The sequence below is a fragment of the Anomaloglossus baeobatrachus genome, chromosome 3 (assembly GCF_048569485.1).
Source record: "Anomaloglossus baeobatrachus isolate aAnoBae1 chromosome 3, aAnoBae1.hap1, whole genome shotgun sequence".
Lineage (NCBI taxonomy): Eukaryota > Metazoa > Chordata > Amphibia > Anura > Aromobatidae > Anomaloglossus > Anomaloglossus baeobatrachus.
In genome coordinates, this window is record NC_134355.1 from 469,706,900 (window position 1) to 469,722,070 (window position 15,171).

At 43.4% G+C, this 15,171-nt stretch overlaps 1 protein-coding gene across 4 annotated transcripts in view; it reads right to left on the reverse strand.

Annotated features, from left to right (window-relative positions):
- The window catches only part of SOX2 (SRY-box transcription factor 2), a 1,239,357-nt gene that overhangs the window by 886,196 nt on the left and 337,990 nt on the right, over positions 1–15,171 (reverse strand). For all 4 annotated transcript variants that reach the window (XR_012751674.1, XR_012751671.1, XR_012751669.1 and 1 more), the window contains one exon: positions 3,307–3,429. The gene's annotated coding sequence lies outside the window, so the exon portion shown is untranslated. The remainder of the gene's footprint in view (positions 1–3,306; positions 3,430–15,171) is intronic.

Sequence of the window (15,171 nt, forward strand, 5' to 3'; positions counted from 1 at the left end):
CTTTATGTGCAATGTTTGAGAATTGTACCCCTCAAGAGATATGTGAAAAACCAGTGAGATTTCTACACAGTGGAGGGTTCAATACGCATTTTACATACTGGAGATGTCTGTTTCTGGAGTTTTGCATCCAATTGCATCAGTGTCTTTTATGAATTGCCACTAATAAAAGGGCGAACATTAAAATGCTTGAGTGCTCGTTACTCGAGTGAAACTGGTCAGATGCTCGGACGGGCTCAACTCAACTAACAAGTATCATAAAAGTCAAAGATTGGGCCTACATATAAACAGTCATAAACAGTGCATTTTTGGGGGGAAGGAAAGGAAGGGTTTTTTTTGCACACTCTACAGTAAAAAACATTTTTTAACTCCCTGTGAGAGTCATTCAGAGACTCACTGGGGTGCCTACACATATCCTTCAGTGAAGCAAGCCTGAGCTTTTTGTTCATTGTTTCACAAACAACACATTCGAGCACCCGCGATACTTGGCCGAGCACCTCGATGCTCAAATGAGTACCAAACAGTGCCAAGCACGCTCACCCATTATTATTAGCTAGAAATCTGTTTGTGTTCCGACATGAGAAATTTTTTTAAGGAAATTATCAAAATTAGTGAATGCTGCAACATTTTTTTAATACACATTTCGTAGCTACTTTCTAATATTTTAGAAATAATACCATTTTGTTTTGCTTCTGGATTGAAACAAGCAGATAAATACATTCAATTTGGAGAAAAATGTCTTCCTAACTAATTCTCAATATGGCAATCAGAACATATCTGTGGATTAAAAACTCATATCTAGAAATCTGATACATACAACTTGTGATATGTTTTAGAAAAAAGACTTTCAAGCACCTGTTGAACGTTTTAAAGGAATTAACCAGCACAATAACCTCAATAAATGTTAATCTTAGTCCTCTAAACATAGTGGATAACTTCTTTGTATAATTACAGATTTTTGAGATTTTACAGCCACCCAAAATTGTGAACATCCATATTGGTAATGCAAGTCATCACCTCTCTTAATAATTTTGGTTAGAGTCAAAAACTTGGCATTAATATTCACTACAAGGGCTTGATGGTGGTTTCTCAGGTAGATATTTTTAGATTTGCTTAATATTGTGGCTTCTATGGAGACATATAAAAACTACTAATGCGCCAATAAACAAATGGAGTTGTGCAAAAATGTTACAATTGTGAGTGTTTTCATGCCAGTTTCACACAGCTCTGCCAACATTGGTGTATATGTGGAGGATCCATTGTGGGACTCATTCAAAAACATGTATACAGATGTCCACTGTGTTTCTACCTAAGAGAAAAATAAACTCATACCCTGTCATGATTCACTTATGGCTCTGCTCGTTGCATAGCCTTTGTGTCCTAGGTGTTTTTTTGTTGTCTATATTCTCCAGGTTCAGGCTCGATGGGAGGGACCTATTCAGTCATGCCTCATTCCGGGTGATCGTTCTGCCTTATCTTGCAGCTGTTTCACTCAGAACGCCACCAGTAATAATGTAACGCTCACCACCATGGGGCACAGATACACTAGAATGCTGTACAGTACCTAGGTGTAGTGAGGCACTTGACCGGTAGGAATCACTAGTACCAAGGCGGGGACAGTCTGCAGAGTAGTCGATCAAGCTGAGTGTCAGCAGCTGGGAGGTCACGTCAGTACTGAGGAGCAAGAGAAGTCGAGGTCACGCACAAGCCGGGTTCAGAAAACGAGAGGTCACAAAGGTACAGAGGAGACAGCGGGGCCAGGGTCACAAAACAGATTGAGAGTCAGGGAGACAGGGAGTACAGATAATAAAGGAGGGACAGAGTTCATGGAATAAGACGCAAGGTAATGATCAGAATAACTCACGAAAACCAGAAGCGTACACTGCAGAGCTGGAACTATTACTGGCGGTGTGACCAAATTGGCCCCTCCCACCGAGCCTGTACCTGGAGAATACAGAAAAACAGAAAATACCTAAAACACAATGACTCTGCAAATAGCAGACCCATAAGTGAATTATGATGACATACCCTTTACACATTTCTTGACCTTTTTTCTGTGGTCACTCATTCAAAACTCACGTAAAAAGTTGTAAACTAGATTTCAGATGCAGGAGTAAAGAGAATAAAAGAGTTACCCTATTAGAATTGAGACAGAAATGCTCTGTACTGAAAAGCAGGATATCTCTATACCTGCCTGGCAAAATGATCACTTTCAGACAAGTTTGATTAATGAGGCTCAGTATTCCCTATGCATATAGACCTGCTGGAATGTCAATGTATCCCTCTGTTCTTTCTTAACATCTTAGTCAAACATCTCTGTCGAAAGACAGTTTTATTACAGACACTCATCAAAAGTCAAGGATAATGGCTACAATTAATTTTTAATCTTTATTTTAATATTCAATAAAAAAAACTACATATAGCAATATTGTGCAGCACGCTACACAGTATGGTTACAGACACATCATGCACCTGAAATGCGTCAGTAGGAGTGTAGTATGCTGTGCAATGTTTCCCTATAGAGCTTTCTCTTATTTAGTATGGAAGTAAAGCTTGGAAATTTTAACCTTTACACTGGATTATCTTTGACTTCTGCTTTGATACTTCCTTCCAGCAGACTGCAATCCATATCAATGTGAATAGTGGTTTTTATTGTGAAGAACTTGTAGGACCAGCACAAGCACAGACGCATTACTACATAGACAGCAGTTTACACCGTGTCATATTCAGTAATACCATTTGCCAAGTTGCTATACTTTCTGAGGACCCTCTGCATGCACACTGATGAAGGTCTTTGACCGAAATGTCTGTGCTTGTGCAGGTCCTACAAGTTCTTTACAATAAACACCGCTATTCACATTGATCTTGAGTGCCAAGTTTCTACATCTACTTGAGATGGTTTTGGACCCTACTTGAGCACCACCCCAGAAGTGTTGTGTGTATCCACTGCAATCCATGTTGTGAAGTAATTTATAAGTGATACAAGAAGATGATCTGATGTTTTATCTTGATATCATTGGTCAAATGCTCTCAATATTTTTACTAAATGTATTATTGGTTTACAATCTGTGGTATAACAGTAGTTACAAAGCTGCGGTGCTGAGGCTGTGGCGCTATACACCTGTGCACTTGCACATATGTGGCGATATGAACCTGTACTTCTACTGCATGCAGTTGCTTGTTGCTATCTAAATCTTTGTGCAATGAAATAAATATTTTTTAACCACCGGATGAATGTCTGAAAAATCCTTCTTCCTGCATAGCTAACATATAATCCACAATTAACAATATTTGATGCAGATATCTTACCTCCTCCCTCTTCCTGCTCAATGACCTCTGCACAGATCAAAAAGCATGCCCAGAAAGTTTTCCTGTAGTAGTCGATGAGCCAGTCTATTGCTATCTTTGTTCATGTGGCTGCTGAAGAATCATCTGTGTAGAACAGGAAAAAGGAGTCTAGTGTTAGGCTTAGTAACTAGTGAGAAAGTTTTAGATTTTTTTTAATATAAATTGTGATGTGGAAAAAAAAAAAAAAAAAATATATATATATATATATATATATATATATATATATATATATATATATATATATATATATATAAAAACAATTTACTATGCAATCCTGTTTTACTCAGTAGCTCATATTCTGACTTGCTTTAAATCTAGCCACATAGGAGCACATTTTATAATTGTGTAATTTTGCTGTCAGTTTTTCATTTACAAAAACAATGTAGATTCTATTTGATCATGTTCAAGCAAATGTTCAGAGAAATGATCCATACACATAAAAAACTTTGGTGCATTGGGATACAGTAAAAATTATTAAAGGGGCCCTTCAACAATACAGAAAATGAAGGTGACACAATGTTAATATCCCCATCTACATTTTTCCCACACGACAGCTTTAATGGCCAATTTGACTGTGTAGGGAAAGCATTTGAAGCAGCAAAACATTCAAAATTTCTTTAATTTCTGTTAATCGATTTCTATTCTTTTAGTAATATATACAACATATTAGCATTATTATACTGTCATGTTTCTGCTCTATATAATATCTACATCAAGTGACCCCACAGTTTTAAAGGGCACAAGGGTAATATCAGAAGAAACCTTAAAAAAATAACTAAACTTTGGTTTTGTTATTATGCACTGAAAGTATAGAACCAAGACAGAAATATACTGTGACTTTATTAAAGATAACTACAAGATTTATATTATTCATGTAAGCAGTCTGAACCATATGAAGGAGGAAAACCCGCTTACACCCCCTCCATTGTAGTCAATGCGTGTTTTGCTCACTTTTATGTATTTCCTCTCCAGAGACAATATTGAATTCATTGTTCTCAGTTTGATCCTATTATGACCATGATATCTTGAAAAAAAAATTCAGATAAAAACTGGTCCCAAAACAAATTAAACAGTTGGTAAGTGAGATGTAAAAAGATATCCTGTAAGCCAGTGGTTCCAGTAGGAAGCACAATGCATTCTCTCCTGGCAAGAAGCCGAAAAATAAGGATAAAATGAAATGAATGAATTACATTCAGGACACAATGGGGCATCAGATTTGTCTGAAGTATATTGCGCTGCAGGATACTACTCCAAATGAAGACCATGTTAAAAAAAAAGTCATTTTCTATATTTTTCAAAATTTAATGGATAAAAGGAATATTGGAGCAGACATTGCAATACACTAACAGCAGTATACCTGGGTTTTACATTTGTATAGAACATTTTAAGGAACGCTATTAATTCAATAAGGGGATGTTTTAATACAGGAAAGCCCTACACAATTATTTCTCAACAAGTATCATTCACAGCGCTGCTCAGTTCCTTGTGGAATAGTCTTGTGCGGTTCATTCTACTCTTGATCCTGTGAAATTCGCTTCCCTAGTATTTAGACTACAGGTGAATTTCCTACTATGAAGCCATATTTCCTTTCTATAACACAACAGACTTCACCATGTATTGTCTTATACTAGTCAAATTCAGCTATGTAGTAGCAAAATTCATGGCAGAATGCCAAAACCGGAATCTTTTCAGTAATCATTTACTCCTAACTCAGTTTTGATTATGATAGAAGTGCAATAAAATGTTGACATTCTGGTCAGTATATACTAAACTCTAGTTCGAAATTAGTATTCTTTGTACAACAGTTTTCTGGCATTGACTAGTGAGTAAACAATGCTATGCCAAAGCTCAATATTTGCAAACAAATTGGCCTATGTTATATAAGATATCCATACTAACTCACAGTGGGTGGTTCATATGCTCCTTTCCTCTATCTCTGCTGATGAGTACCACCCACTGTGTCATCGAGTAGCACAGACAGGGGAGAAAGCATGACAAGGTAAGAGGAATCTGGTCATTCAATTTTACCTTAACCAATAACACCCCCCTTTAATACCTAATATACCTAAACAAGACACATGACTGCTTGCAACATTGGTATAATGGCCATAGCAGCCTTTATTAAATTATAACCTGACCAAAACCCGGAGCACCCACAACAACGGTGACCCCACATCTTATAAACAAATAATCACAAAAGTGCCAAACGATATACAATTGTTTCCCCACAAAAGTGGTGAAGCTTCAATTAACTACAATTTACACCATAGTCTGAAACAGGTATTCAGACTAATGAAGCTAAAGAATAATTTAAAATATTAATTTTTATTCAAAATTCATTATATTAAAAAAATGTAAAGAAAGCAATACATAAGTCAGTATACTAGTCACAGATAATGCATAAATAGAACAAGAAATGTAAAGTGCTCTGTGCTGTATAAAGTCACTGGTTGCTAAAATTAATTTAATTAATTAAAATTAACTAAGATATGAATATACTGTATAACCAATATTACTTCATACAAGTAGTTTAGATGCACTATATCCTGTGATATCAGACTACTGCACAATTCTATGACATATAAATCATGATATTCTATTAAACTCCATGCATGATTGATTAAAATTAAAGTGCTCCGTGCTGTGCAATATACCTGAAATTTATGGATCCCCAGATAGTATAATGTGCATGTCCGATGCTGCTACTATCTAGAGCTAGATAATCCGGTTATACAAAGCCGTTTAAATATAGGAGTCACACAAACAAGATGTTACGGTTGCTGCGAGCACTGGAGACTATGTCCAGATTTCTTGCTACTGCACATGTGCGAGCGCTGGAGACTAAGTCCAGATTTCTTGCTACTGCACATGTGCGAGCGCTGGAGACTAAGTCCAGATTTCTTGCTACTGCACATGTGCGAGCGCTGGAGACTAAGTCCAGATTTCTTGCTACTGCACATGTGCGAGCGCCGGAGACTAAGTCCAATCTTGGAGCCATTGCACATGTGCGGGTGACATCATCGCTGACACGAGGTCACATGTCTCTGACACCTTCTATGCCGATTGGTCGCTGGTCATGTGCTTGTGACGTCTTGCTCGGTGATAGGCCAGCATGACGTCACTCCTGTCGTTCTGGAAGCGGATTGGCTCTGGTGTCCTCCATCTTGGATGAGGCACAGAGTCTATATAAGACCCTGACACATGCCGCATGGTGCTCAGTCCTCTTGGTTCATGCATATGAGTAGACGCTCTGTGCGCGTTCCTCTAGGCATTCCTCTGTCTATGCTAGGTGAGCGCTACCGGCAGGGTAGCGTTCTTATACCTTACAGCTTCGGCTGCTGTCCGTATCCTTACCTCTTAGGGGAGCGGACATAGGCAGGTGCCTGAGGCACATGGTCTGGCTGGGCCTTGTGATTGTACTCGTAGGTGGACGTTGCCGCTAGGGTAACGTTCCTTATACTGCGTCTGGCAGTTGTTCGTATCCTCGCACACTAGGGGAGCGAACAGAGGTAGGAGCTTTGTGCGGCTTACGCTGCTGTTCGTCTCTTTTGCACCACTAGAAGAGCGGACCTAGGCAGGTGCCATATCTAGTGGTTCGTGTCCTCGCACACTAGTGGAGCGAACGCAGGTAGGAGCTTTGTGCGGCTTACGCTGCTGTTCGTCTCTTTTGCACCACTAGAAGAGCGGACCTAGGTAGGTGCCATTTCGCACACATTGCCTTTGTCTCTGTGATTATTAACAGAGATCATTCCACACACCCTCCAAGTAAGGGAGGAATTGCTTTACTTTCTTATTATATCCTTCTGTGAGTTAACAGAGGTATTGCACTCTGCCATAGTCTGCAGCAAAGTCTTTGCACGGTGGACCCTGACTGTCTGATACTCCTTTCGGTTATTATCAGACAGCCCCCCGTAACATTAGGACTGAGCCAAGGGTCTGGCAGTTATGGCAGAATATCAGCAGTTACACCGTTACATACAAGTACTTGAGTCACGGCTCAAGAGTATAGAGGATAAACCTCAGACCATGGTGACATCTGCACATGATCCTCGACTTGCTCTACCAAACAGATATTCTGGCGATGCCAGATCATGTCGTGGTTTCATTAGTCAGTGTCAGATACACCTAGAGGTTAACTCTTCTCGCTTCTCTACGGAGAGGTCCAGAGTAGGCTTTATCATCTCCTTACTTCAGGACAAAGCCTTAGAATGGGCGACTCCCCTATGGGAGCGCTCTGATGTGGTTACTCTGAGACATCAAGACTTTCTTGATGCTCTTAAGGCGGTATTCATGGGTCCGCAAGTTACCCATGATGCGGCCCTGAGACTGTTAGATCTATCTCAGGGTTCGTTATCCACTAGTTCTTATGCCATTGCTTTTAGAACTCTGGTGGCAGAACTAGATTGGCCAGAGAAGGTGTTGATTCCTATCTTCTGGAGAGGGTTGGCTGGCTATGTTAAGGATGCCCTTGCTACTCGTGAAGTCCCTGCTTCTCTGGAGGACTTGATCACAGTAGCAACGAGGATCGATGTACGCCATAAGGAACGTAGACTTGAGGTCTCTTCCTCACGCCCTAAGCATCGGGCTATTCCAGTTGTTGAGGGTCCACTACCATCTTCCTCAGCATCTGAAACATCTCCCACTCCTATGGAGTTAGGTCATACGTTCTCCAGACTACGCAAGTCTGGTCCTCCTATATGTTACGTATGTCGTCAGGCTGGGCACTATGCCAACAAGTGTCCTAGTCGTCAGGGAAACTCCCTGGCCTAGTAACCATTAGAGGGGGGTTACTAGAGACGTCTTCTGCACCCTCTAAGTGTTGTATCCCAGGTCAGCTCTCGTTATCTGAGAATACATGGCCTATTATGGCTTTTGTGGATTCCGGAGCTGACGGGATTTTTGTGTCCTCAGGATTTGTAAAGGGACACAATATTCCCTCTATCATGTTAGAGGCGCCTATTCCTGTCCGTGTTGTTAATGGAACTATGTTGTCTGACTCCATTACATTGAGGACAGTTCCCTTGTGCCTTTCCCTGTCTCAGGGTCACATAGAGGAGATTTCTTTTCTTGTTTTGCCTGAGGGTATAGATGACGTCCTTCTGGGTCTTCCATGGCTTCGGACTCATGCTCCTCACATTGACTGGGAGTCTGACAGCATTATTAGTTGGGGTTCGAAATGTCAGTCCCGATGTCTTCCCTTACCACCTAAGGTCGTTGCAGTTGCATCAACTGATCTCTCTCCCATACCTACACCCTATTTGGATTTCGCTGACGTGTTCTCCAAACAGGGTGCTGAGGTTCTTCCACCCCATAGGCCGTATGACTGTGCCATAGACCTTATCCCAGGTTCGGTTCCACCTAAAGGCAGGGTTTACCCCCTGTCGATACCTGAGTCGGAGGCCATGTCGACCTATATAAGAGAGAGCTTAGAGAAGGGGTTCATTCGTAAGTCTGTCTCTCCCGCGGGAGCTGGGTTTTTCTTTGTTCGGAAGAAAGAGGGTGATTTGCGTCCCTGCATAGATTACAGGGGTCTCAACGCAATCACAATAAAGAACAAATACCCATTACCTTTAATTTCGGAGCTCTTTGACAGACTGAGAGGAGCTCAAGTTTTTACGAAGTTGGATCTGCGGGGTGCGTATAACTTGGTACGAATTCGAAAGGGTGACGAATGGAAGACCGCTTTTAACACCCGAGATGGTCACTATGAATACCTCGTCATGCCTTTTGGGTTATGTAATGCACCCGCAGTATTTCAGGACTTCGTAAATGATGTGTTCAGGGATTTACTGTTATCCTCAGTAGTGGTGTATCTGGACGACATCCTGATTTTTTCTCCTGATCTGGAGACTCATCGTCAGGATGTCATTCGTGTCCTTTCCCGTTTAAGGGAGCACTCATTGTTTGCTAAACTCGAGAAATGTGTATTCGAGCAGTCCTCATTGCCTTTTTTGGGTTACATTATCTCACAAGAGGGTCTGGCTATGGATCCTGCGAAGCTCTCTGCTGTCCTGCAATGGTCCGAACCTCATTCCTTAAAGGCGGTGCAACGCTTCTTAGGATTTATAAATTATTACAGGCAGTTCATACCCCATTTTTCTACTTTGGTGGCCCCTTTGGTGGCCTTGACTAAGAAAGGTGCTAATCCCAAAGCCTGGTCTACTGAGACATCTCAGGCTTTTGAGGCAGTAAAAAGACACTTTTCAACTGCTCCCGTTCTTCAAAGACCCGATGAGAGTAAGCCCTTCCTCTTAGAGGTTGATGCCTCTTCAGTGGGTGCTGGTGCGGTCTTGTATCAAAAGAACGGTGCAGGTAGAAAAAGGCCGTGTTTCTTCTTTGCTAAAACCTTTTCACCGGCAGAGAGAAACTATACCATTGGGGATAGGGAACTGCTCGCCTTGAGATTAGCCTTGGAGGAGTGGCGTCACTTGCTGGAAGGAGCGAAACATCCTTTCCAGGTCTATACAGACCATAAGAATCTGACGTACTTACAAACCGCTCAGCGTCTGAATCCTCGCCAAGCCCGCTGGTCCTTGTTTTTCTCCCGCTTTCACTTCTCCATCAACTATTTGTCTGGGAGTAAGAATAACAAGGCAGACGCCCTGTCTCGCTCTATGCTTTCTACCCAGGAAGAGAATGACGAACCTCGTCTTATCCTTCCCTCCAGGGTTTTTCATACGCTCTCCCCTGTGACGTTAGACCAAATCCCACCGGGCAAGACATATGTTCCGCCTGATCGACAGAATGATATACTGTCATGGGCTCACACCTCAAAGGTGGGTGGGCATTTTGGTATTAGGCGGACACGAGAGTTACTGGAGAGGTGGTATTGGTGGCCACACTTAGCCAGCCACGTCAAGAGATATGTCGGTTCCTGCTACTCGTGTGCTCGCAACCGTCCATTACGGCAGAGACCGGCTGGGCTCTTGCATCCTTTACCAGTGCCAGATAGACCATGGGAGGTGGTAGGCATGGACTTTGTGGGTGATCTTCCATGTTCACAGGGGCATAGATTTGTGTGGGTCATTACGGACCATTTCTCCCGGATGGTTCATCTCGTACCGTTATCGAGAATCCCATCTTCCAGGGTACTAGCCAAACTATTCCTCAAGCATGTCTTTAGGCTTCACGGGATGCCAGATCGTATCATTTGTGATAGAGGCCCGCAATTTACTTCCCGTTTCTGGCGAGATCTTTGTAGCCTTCTGCAAATTGAGTTGAATCTCTCTTCGGCATACCATCCGGAGACTAATGGTTTGGTTGAACGTACCAATCAATCTATGATTATATACCTTCGACACTTTGTTGCTGCGAACCACGATAACTGGTCCTCCCTCCTACCCTGGGCAGAATTTGCCCTTAACAATTCGCTGGCTGAGGCCACTGGGCAGACACCGTTCGTACTCAATAATGGGCAACACCCTAGGGTACCGGTACCGTTTCCCGCTGCTGCACCTCCTCCTCTTGTGGCCGACTGGGCAACTAATGCCAGAGAGGTTTGGGATCGGACTCAAGAGTTGATCCAAGCAGCTAAGGACCGTATGAAGACGGTGTCCGATCGGTTTCGTCGCCCGGCTCCTGTCTTTTCTCCAGGGGACTTTGTGTGGCTCTCTGCAAAACACGTGAGACTTAGAGTGAGCTCTGTCAAATTTGCTCCTCGCTTCCTGGGTCCTTATGAGGTTCTTCGACAGGTAAATCCTGTAGTCTATCAATTGAAGTTACCTGTCCATCTTAGGATTCATGACAAATTCCATGTCTCACTGCTAAAGCCGGCTATTTTACCTCACGCTCGTGAAGTGCACTCTCCTGCCTCTGATTCCTCTCGCTCTAGCTATGAGGTACGAGCCATAGTTGGTTCTAAGATGGTTAGAGGGCGCAGGTTCTTCTTGATAGATTGGGAGGGCTATGGCCCAGAACATCGCTCTTGGGAGCCTGAGGAGGCTGTCCATGCTCCCGACTTAGTTGCCGATTATCTGCGTCGCCGGGAGGGGGGCCCTTGAGGGGGAGGTACTGTTACGGTTGCTGCGAGCACTGGAGACTATGTCCAGATTTCTTGCTACTGCACATGTGCGAGCGCTGGAGACTAAGTCCAGATTTCTTGCTACTGCACATGTGCGAGCGCTGGAGACTAAGTCCAGATTTCTTGCTACTGCACATGTGCGAGCGCTGGAGACTAAGTCCAGATTTCTTGCTACTGCACATGTGCGAGCGCCGGAGACTAAGTCCAATCTTGGAGCCATTGCACATGTGCGGGTGACATCATCGCTGACACGAGGTCACATGTCTCTGACACCTTCTATGCCGATTGGTCGCTGGTCATGTGCTTGTGACGTCTTGCTCGGTGATAGGCCAGCATGACGTCACTCCTGTCGTTCTGGAAGCGGATTGGCTCTGGTGTCCTCCATCTTGGATGAGGCACAGAGTCTATATAAGACCCTGACACATGCCGCATGGTGCTCAGTCCTCTTGGTTCATGCATATGAGTAGACGCTCTGTGCGCGTTCCTCTAGGCATTCCTCTGTCTATGCTAGGTGAGCGCTACCGGCAGGGTAGCGTTCTTATACCTTACAGCTTCGGCTGCTGTCCGTATCCTTACCTCTTAGGGGAGCGGACATAGGCAGGTGCCTGAGGCACATGGTCTGGCTGGGCCTTGTGATTGTACTCGTAGGTGGACGTTGCCGCTAGGGTAACGTTCCTTATACTGCGTCTGGCAGTTGTTCGTATCCTCGCACACTAGGGGAGCGAACAGAGGTAGGAGCTTTGTGCGGCTTACGCTGCTGTTCGTCTCTTTTGCACCACTAGAAGAGCGGACCTAGGCAGGTGCCATATCTAGTGGTTCGTGTCCTCGCACACTAGTGGAGCGAACGCAGGTAGGAGCTTTGTGCGGCTTACGCTGCTGTTCGTCTCTTTTGCACCACTAGAAGAGCGGACCTAGGTAGGTGCCATTTCGCACACATTGCCTTTGTCTCTGTGATTATTAACAGAGATCATTCCACACACCCTCCAAGTAAGGGAGGAATTGCTTTACTTTCTTATTATATCCTTCTGTGAGTTAACAGAGGTATTGCACTCTGCCATAGTCTGCAGCAAAGTCTTTGCACGGTGGACCCTGACTGTCTGATACTCCTTTCGGTTATTATCAGACAGCCCCCCGTAACACAAGAACAGTTCTAACTACTGGCTGCAGCATCCATGTCCCTCTACCTCAACGTACATTTCGTCACTTCTTCTTTAGGGAGTGTGTGTTAGGGTAGAGTAGATCAAAAACATTGGTCTGCACTCAGACAAGTGGGTGGTGGTGCAAGTGAAAAAGGGGTCCAATCCAAGATAATAAATAAATTCAAGGACCTTTATCCTCAAGGTATTCTCTACCAAACGCTATTTATCCACTCAAATTTCCATATCCCAGGCACCCATCTTGAAGCGACTCTTGACTAAGACCCAGGCGGGGTCGAAACGTTGGAATGACTTCACAGTCGCCTCAATAAATTTGAAAAACTTTTTGCATCACAATCTATGAGTGCAGTGAATTTATTTATCTTGTGTTAGGGTAGAGGGCAGTGGTCTTTTTATAGTGTGCAGCCAAGGGAGTAAGGTATTAACATCACGTGGATAATACTCCTAACCATTCAAGACCTACACCCTCCAGTTGTATTGGGATGTAACCAAAGTTACTATCCCCCAATAGTACCCTTCATGCTAAAGCAAATGACACTTAATGAGCCTCTGACCAAGACCTATCCATTGCCACAGACTTGACCATGTGACACCTTACATGAGCTTGTCCCGTAACAACTCCAAAGCTTGCTCAATGCCGTCACCCAATTCCAGTATTCACAGATCCATGCTAATTGCATTAAGATGGAAGCCATCGAGCCTCCAATATTTTCTTTAAGAAGTCTCCCCCATTTCTATCCACAAAAGGAACCACATCCTTGTTATTTTTATCATTGTCTTATTCAGATTATCTACCTACTTCGCGTAGCTCCAGGCAATCTGTGCCATGATAGCAGATCACACTATTATGATCCCTGGATAGAACAATCACAATAAATTGAATTTTATGTCCTGAATTAATTCTATGGAGGATCTGACACCAATATTGTTCAATGTGCAACACCAATGCATCAGGTGGATGGTCCACTCAACAGTAGTAGGAAAACTCTGAGAACACCCTACCCCATGTCACAACACAGATTCCCAGCCATCTGACCAACGCTATAGATCTACTCAGCCCAAACTGATGACCATAAAGGTGCACATCGACTCGCAATGCTCCCCAGAACACATACGAATGCACAAAGATCTAAATCAGACTTGCACCTACAGCAAAAAAAAACAATTAGATTAGTACCATATCACAACATACAAAATTTCAAAGATTAGCCCTGTTAAAAAGAAATCAAATGAGGGGGAACAGTGGCTGCCCCAATGCAAAAAGAATGTGATCCATATTCATTGGGCTTCTCACCTAAATGTGTTAAAATCTCCTGGAATACTGCAATAAATTGATATCTAGCTAATGCTGAACCATCAAAATATCTTAAAAACAAAAGAGGATCTCTAACATCCAATCCAACAAACCATCTCTAACATCCAAGAAATTCGAAACCACTTTAACCAGGCAGCACCTGTTTATGTTGTGGCTTCCCAAACAGACACGTAATGATGCTACCACAAGCACTGCATCCTCAGCCGCAACCCTGGTTGTGGTCAGCAGCGGTTGGGAGTCTGCAGTTCGCATGAGCAGCAAGGATTGTTTAGCCTGCACCTTTTTTGAGACTGAAAAGGATGACCAAACGTACATTACCTGCCAACTTTATAAAAAATTATTAAATATAGGCAGACATTCAAACTATTTGACTACTACCTTCATGAACTGACACATGGACATGCAACATGTATTATTCATGGTATATTACAGCGCTAAAACTCGACCTAGAGGGCCTTGCCAACCACTGGCTGCCCCATTAACCACGTCTCCTGCTTCTTCCTCCTCCATCACCGTGGCAAATGTTCTCACACAGGTCTCAAGATGCAGAACCTCCACTTGTTTTCCTACTACATTGTGGATGAGTGAGCCCCGTCCGCTGTTATGAAAGTGGACATGCCTGCTGTTTTTGACCAATCTCAGACACCACGCACACTACATTTTTCTCAATCCTCCATAATAGACAACATCACCCATTGCTTTAAAAATTCTGTGTCTCGAAGCAGGGTGCATTTCACCACTGACACCTGGATGAGCAAGCATGGCCAGGGGCATTACATTTCACTGACTTAGCACTGGGTGACTCTGGTAGCTGCAGGGGAAGGGGCTGCTCCACAAGTCATGAAATCCCCAAGGCTTGTGGGACAAACCTCTTTATCTACCACTTCTTCAACTGCTTCTGCCTCCTCCTCCTCCTGCTGTAGGGGCTCCACCTGCTCCCTAAACATCTCCCTTAATGTCACGTGTTCCAACAGTGCAGAGAGAATTCCTCCACCTCCATACTGTGCAGCCAAGGCTTACCACAATCAGGCGCTGTTGAAAGTAAAATACATTGGAGAATGCAGTCACACAGCTGCAGAATTGTGGACAGCTATCCAGGCTAAGTTTGAGCAATGGCTGTCTCCACTGAACCTGGAGCCAGAGAATCCTGTGTGCGATAGTGGTGCAAACCCGATGGCGGCCTTATGCCAGAGCAACCTCCCATACTTGCATTGCAAAGCTCATGTCCCCAACCTGCTTGTACAGCAATATTTAGGCCACTATTCTGGCTTGAATGCAGTGCTGCAGAAGGTACATTCACTGTGTGCTCCTTTCGCATCCTGTGGCTCATCGAC